Below are 6,567 nucleotides of genomic sequence, written 5' to 3'. Positions count from 1 at the left end.
CATGGAGGGCACCATAGGACAGCACCAAAATAAAACATACAACTCGTACCAATCTAGATCATCAATCAACCCAAAGACAAAGTGTCGTGGTTTTGTCATGGCAGATGTCCTAGTGAAAAGACTTAGTCGTGGAGCCATCGCGACGGGTTAGCTTAAAGGGGTTAAAGCAGACAAAGGACACAGGGAGTTTATACTGGTTCGGCCCCTTGCGGTGAAGGTAAAGGCCTAATCCAGTTGTTGTGGAATTGCTAGGGTTTCAATGACCAGGGAGCGAATCCGCTATGCCTGGCTCTCGAGTTGTTGTTTGTTGTCCCTAAACCGCCGCCGGGTCGTCCCTTTATATACATAGGTTGACGCCCGGCGGTTTACAGAATCCCGAGGCCGGCTCATAAACGTGTCCGGCTCGGTTTCTACCTTTCCCTATCCTACAACACAAGTTACACATCGTATGGTGGTTTATGTCTACGGGCCCTAATCCGCCTTTGGGCCCTGGGCCTTCATGTTAAGTCTCCCCCGTAAAGGGCCACACTCCTTGTCTTCATGGGCTTCAAATATGATTAACTCCTTATGGTGATAACCCGGACTCTCCTGGCCGGATTATACTCAGTAGTAATATCCCCAACATTAGGCCCCAGATTGATTTGAACCTGTTCATGTCAATCTTCAACACTTAAGAAAATTCCTCCTTCAGCACCTTCGCATAAATCTTGTAAACCGCCATGATGTCATCTTCCAAGATCATAATAAACCACCAAGATGTCACCTGTTATTAAAAATTGTTTATATCTCACCTCCATTAATGAGCCTCCGACAATCGAGGCGACAGCTCTGTCACATATCCAAGTTTTGGGCTCCTCGATTTTCGCGCCTGTCACTTATCCCTTCGCCTTATAAATAAGACCGGGGGCTCCTTTTCATTTTCCCCCTGTACCTCTCTCACTTCTTTTTCCTCCTTGCACTGACCTAACCCTCATGCACGGCCGCCATTGTCAAGCTCCGCCCTCGACCTCATCTCCGGCCGCTGCATCAACCTGAACGTACCGGAGAAACGCGGCGCGCCTTCGCTGTTCTGTCAGCAACAGTAAGTCTCGCTTTTCCTTGTTCTAGATCCGCCATTAGGGTTTCGGTGTTCATCAAAGCTCGAAGCTGTTCTTCGCTGTTCATCTCCGTAGTATAAGCGGCGACCTCAGATCCGAAATTTCCTTGCGTAGTTGTAGTTGTAATCCCCTTTTTCATCCTTAGAACATCTTCCTCGCATAGAAAAACTCATCTGGATCTGATGAACTACTTAAACACCTGTATTTTAAGTCTGAATATATTTTGATTTATTGATACACTGCAGATCTGAAATTACCATTTCAATCTGTGAAACTTGTTTTTTTTCCTTGCTTAGATATTTGAGATATGTTCCTTCCATACCAATGTAGGCGATTTAACTTTTTAGAAAATGATAATCCGGCAGGTACCATTAGTCCCCTCTTAAACCGCCAATTCGTTTATCTTTGTAATTCCTCCAATGTCAGGTGCCGGTTTAACAATGTGTATACGCCTCTGTTTCTGCTTCTGATCTTGCGTCGCTTTATGCTTGTCCGTCATAAATCTTAAACCGGCATTGATCTTTTTCCAGCTTTTCATTGAAATGGCCAAACAATTTTATGCTTGTAACTGGGTCCCTTCCCGGGTTACGGAAGAACAATTAGAGGTCTGTGTCACAACCGGCGCTTTAGCAAAGAAAGAAGTTATCCACTGGAGGGTCCCTGGTCCAGAAAATCCTCCTGAGCCCAAGGATGGAGAAGTAGTCGTGTTTGTTGATCACCTGGGCCGAGGGTTTAGCCCTCCCGGATCAAAATTCTTCTGAGATGTACTTGCTAGCTTCCAACTCCATCCTCAGGACATTGGACCAAACTCTGTGTCCAATGTTTGCAATTTCCAAGTATTTTGCGAGGCTTATCTTCAAGAGGAGCCCGCGGTTGAACTGTTTAGGGATTTCTTCTATTTGAACCATCGTACAGAGTTTACAGACGGACCCAACACTGAACTTGGTGGAATGGCTATTCAAAAGAGGAAAGATGTCAGCTTCCCTCATGCCAAGCTTCATAGTCACCCCAAGGACTGGAATCAGACTTGGTTTTATTGCCGAGATACGTCTCCAACTGATGAAAATCCTCTGCCGGGTTATCGTCCTCACCGGCTTAGCAACACACATCCATTTCCTCAGAGGTTGACTGCAAAGGAACGGTCCAACTACGCACCTCAACTCTCAAAGCTCAGAGCCTTTATGGCGAACGGTTTAACAGGTGTCGACTTTGTTCACTGCTGGATATTCTGGAGCATTCTGCCTTTAAGCCGGCACCCCGGTTTAATGTGTGAATACACAGGGAGTTTGAAAGATCCTCAACGACATATTGACATTCAGTTAACAGAGGCTGAAGTTACTGAGTCTGTCAAGAAAATACTGAATGAACCGGAAGCTGTCTGTAGCAAGACCGGGTTAAGTCCTTTCTGCACTTCCAATAAGCCGCCAGCTGTAAGAATCATATAACTTTTTATTTTAGCTTGATCCTTTTAAATACTCTCTCAAAATTTTGTCCATGTTTGACAGGGCGATGATCCGTTCAGGAAGAAGAAACCACAGGATAAACCGGCCAAGACACCTCGCCCTAAGACCAAGGTTACTAAACAACCTGCCAAGAAGAAAACCACTGAGTCCTCTCAACCAAATGCTGATGAGGATCTGGATAATCCGGAATCAGAGGTAGAACTTGATTCTCTTGGTTCTTTTTTCACACACCTCATTGACAATGACTATTATCAGGATGACGCTGAAGGCAGCCATGCTGAGGATGTAGAGGTAATTATTCTTTCCTCTGGTTCAAATCCTCTGCCAACACAGAAAATCCATCAAGAAACCGGAAAGTAAGATTTTCTAACCCCCTAGCTCACTTGGACCCAAACTTTCTTTTGAAGAAGCAGCAACACGAAGCTTGCCGCACAACCCGGCACAGTGGCCAGGTAGTTACCTCCGCCGGTTTACCGAACACTCCAGTCCGGAAACGTCGATCAGAGGTCTCTTATATTCCTGATACTTCTTGTCCCAAGGCGGGTTGTTTCCGACAGCCTCTTAATCCGTCTGATTCGAATTATCAGGGAACCCCTCATTCATCCTCTGGCGAGTCAACGGCCACACAACTTCCACCCCTCAAGATGGTTCCTGGGTGATTTATGTTTTTAGTTTTATCCTTGATATATTATATTTGTCCGATGTATTGACCTTTATGTTTTGTTCTCTTCAGTGCCAAACCTAGACCCAGCAAGAAGGCCCGGTTAAATAAACTGGCTGACGACAATGTAGCTATTGAACCGGAAAAAACTCCAGATCCGGAGGATACAAATGCTGACGCCATGCTTAATGACCCGCCGCCGCAAGATTATGATTTTGTTGTTGAACAAGTGGAGGTTGACCCAACAGGCCAGTCCAATAAACTGACAAGCCCGGTCCGAGACACTGATAAACCGTCAAGCCCAGTTAATGCTCCTAATAAACCGTCCAGTCCAGTGAAGGCTGCTGATGACAAGGCGGATGATGTTATGATTACCGGCTTCGGTCATACCACCCCTGGCAATCCTGTCGCTTTATCAAAGCATAGTGCCAAGGAAGAAGCTTCTGTCCTGAACAAAGGCAAGTGGAATACAGATCTGTCAAGCTACGCACATCTCAACGCCCAAGATATTCACTCTGGCTTCTTGAACCGTCTGTACACAAGCCGCGACTATGGAGCCGGCTTAGTGAACTTGATTAAAGAACGATATGAGGTAACTGCCGCTGAACTCTGCATATCTGTTCCTCTTTTGTCCAAATGTTAACTCCAGTAGCCCCCAAGGGTCGGTTTATGATATCAATCTAAACCGGGACTTCTAAAATATTTCAACTTTGCTTGCGTAGCCCTCAAGGGCCGGTTTAACTTATTAAGATGAACCGGGACTTTAGAATAATAATCTTGTCACTTTCGCCTGTGTAGTCCCCAAGGGCCGGTTTATCTTTCCAAGCTGAACCGGGACTTTTACCACTGTTTACTTTGAGCAAATATACATTAGCCCCCAAGTGCCAAGAATAATACTTGTATTGTGCTTGGGACTTTGTAAAAATTTCTGATAACAAGCAAATAGGCATTAGCCCCCAAGTACCAAGTGTATAACTTGTTATGTGCTTGGTACTTCAAATATGTATTGTCAACTCATGATATGTCTGTCTCTTATAGGCTGAGCTGAGCAAAAAAGAAGCCCAAACCACTGATCTTTAAGAAAACATCAAGTCCCAGCAAGCAGAAACCTCCAAAGCCAAAGATGAGCTGACCAGTGCCTTATCATCCATGGAGAAGCTGAAGGAAAATTTCAAGAAGGAGCGGGCGGATTGGGATATAGAGAAATCCACTTTGCAGAAAAGGGCTAAGGATGCAAAAGCAGCCCTTAAACCGGTGACAGAAGAACTGAACGGCTTAAAGCGGCAGATAAATGCTATGACCACTGCTGTGTTTGGTAAGTATCCTCACTTTAGGTTGTTAACATATATTAACCTATCAGCTGCCGGTTTACTGATGCTCGTAATGATGCAGGAACTCGCATTACCCATCTGGGTGCTGACATGCGGAAGAAATTGAAGGCTGCCTATACTCTGATAGAACAATTATATACCGGCGCGCAACAGATCATCTGCACTGCTTCTCACAACAAGCCGCCCCCAACCTTAATCAAGGAAACCTTAGAACGGTTGTCAATGCTACCTGCCCGGGTTGAAGAGTTAAAAAGATCGGCTGCAAGGGCAGGTGCTCTGACCGCGCTAACCCGGGCTAAAGCATGGGTGCCTGATCTTGATCCGGTGGATGTGGGTAAAGGATATCCAAGCTTAAAGGAAGACGGATCATATTTTGACAATGATGCCTGCCGAGCCATAACCAAAGAAGTGCGTCCACTGGCTTGCCAATTGGCTGAAGAAACTGATTTGTTATACTATCATGCGATTTATGACGTCAACAACAAACGGGTTGCTGCACCAACTCCGGACGCTCAAAATCTTATCCCGCCAATCGGTAAGCATACATATGCCCCTGATGTTGAACCGTCCACACTTATAAGCAATGAAACTGTATTCCAAGCCCTAACTGGGATCGATTGGGCAACCATTGACTTCCAGCCACTGGGTAGAGAGGAGGAGGATGAACCGGCGCAAGGCGATCCGCAGCCGTCAAGTCAGCCTGGTGATGAGTCATGATCCGGAGGCCGGTTTAGCCTTCTGCGTACTGCAACACTTGCTGAAAACAATTATCCTTTTGGGCATTAAAGCGCCTTGTAATAGGCTAGTTCAAACACTTGGTCTGCTATGCCATCGTGCATATTTATTTTGCCTGACACTGTTAATCCGCCATGCTTAGGATATATTATGCTCATAATCCATAGCGGTTTATTCAAGCTGTTCCTGCATACAAGAAGTTGAAAGTGCCCTGGCGGTTTACCGCCGGACGAGTCATGATGCCCAAATATACAGCCAGGGTTTACAACCAAGGCTGTATGTGAAAATAATCAAATATGAAATAGATGATACCTGTGACATTGAATCACATCGTTGGTTGGCCAACTTTATTGTAGTAAGGGTGATAACCCAAATCTTGAGTACTGATAACTCCTTCCATATTGTGCCAGTTTATGATAAAACCGTACCGGGTTGTGATAAACACCGGATTAACCATATATAATACTGGCGACTTATAGTCGAAACCAGACCGGGTTAATAAACGCCAGATAATAATTGATCATGTACTGACAACTTGTAGTTGAAAGCCAAGCCGGGTCAATAAACGACGGTCTATCATAAAATATTATAGACCTCATCAAAGGAGAAAAAACTACAAATAAAGCAAAAAAGAGCATGCGAGGCTTTTCATGGGCTGCCAGGCCCAAATTCGAGGTTTTTCATGGGCTGCCAGGCCACTGAGTTAAACCATTTTACAAAGCCTTTAAAGATGGACCTCACATTAACCAATCGTCGTTTTAACTTTGACAAGTTCAGGGTCTATGAGATTGACTTGTCAAACGTTCAGCGGGTCATGCCAGGATTACCTGGAAGGAGTGGCTTACTTAAAGAGGCAAGATAACCCAGGGTTTTAGGTGAATACACCTGGCTTCCAAGCCTGGCTTGATAGCCTATTACAAGGGTGTAGCTCTTTGTTCTTTGAGAAGCAACAGCCCCCAAGCAATATTTTGAGCTGTGCTCAGTGGGTGCCTATGTTTGATTTGTGCTTTTGCAACACTCTCTTTGGCCCCGAATTTATTTCTTTTTGGCCTTGAGCCGATCAAGAGGTGTAGCTATGGTTCGAATACGACCAAGCCCCCAAGTGATTTCCCTGGTGGCCTTACGCTGATCAAGAGGTGTAGCTATGATTCGAATACGACCAAGCCCCCAAGTGATTTATATATATATATGGCTTTGTAAGTCGGGTCAATGGGTAAACAGAACTTCGCTTTGTAAACAGAAGCCCCCATGTAACCGCACATGATGTAAGAAAAACAACA

The sequence above is a fragment of the Aegilops tauschii genome, chromosome 7 (assembly GCF_002575655.3).
Source record: "Aegilops tauschii subsp. strangulata cultivar AL8/78 chromosome 7, Aet v6.0, whole genome shotgun sequence".
Classification (NCBI taxonomy): Eukaryota; Viridiplantae; Streptophyta; class Magnoliopsida; order Poales; family Poaceae; genus Aegilops; species Aegilops tauschii.
Note: the sequence above shows the minus strand (reverse complement) of the source record.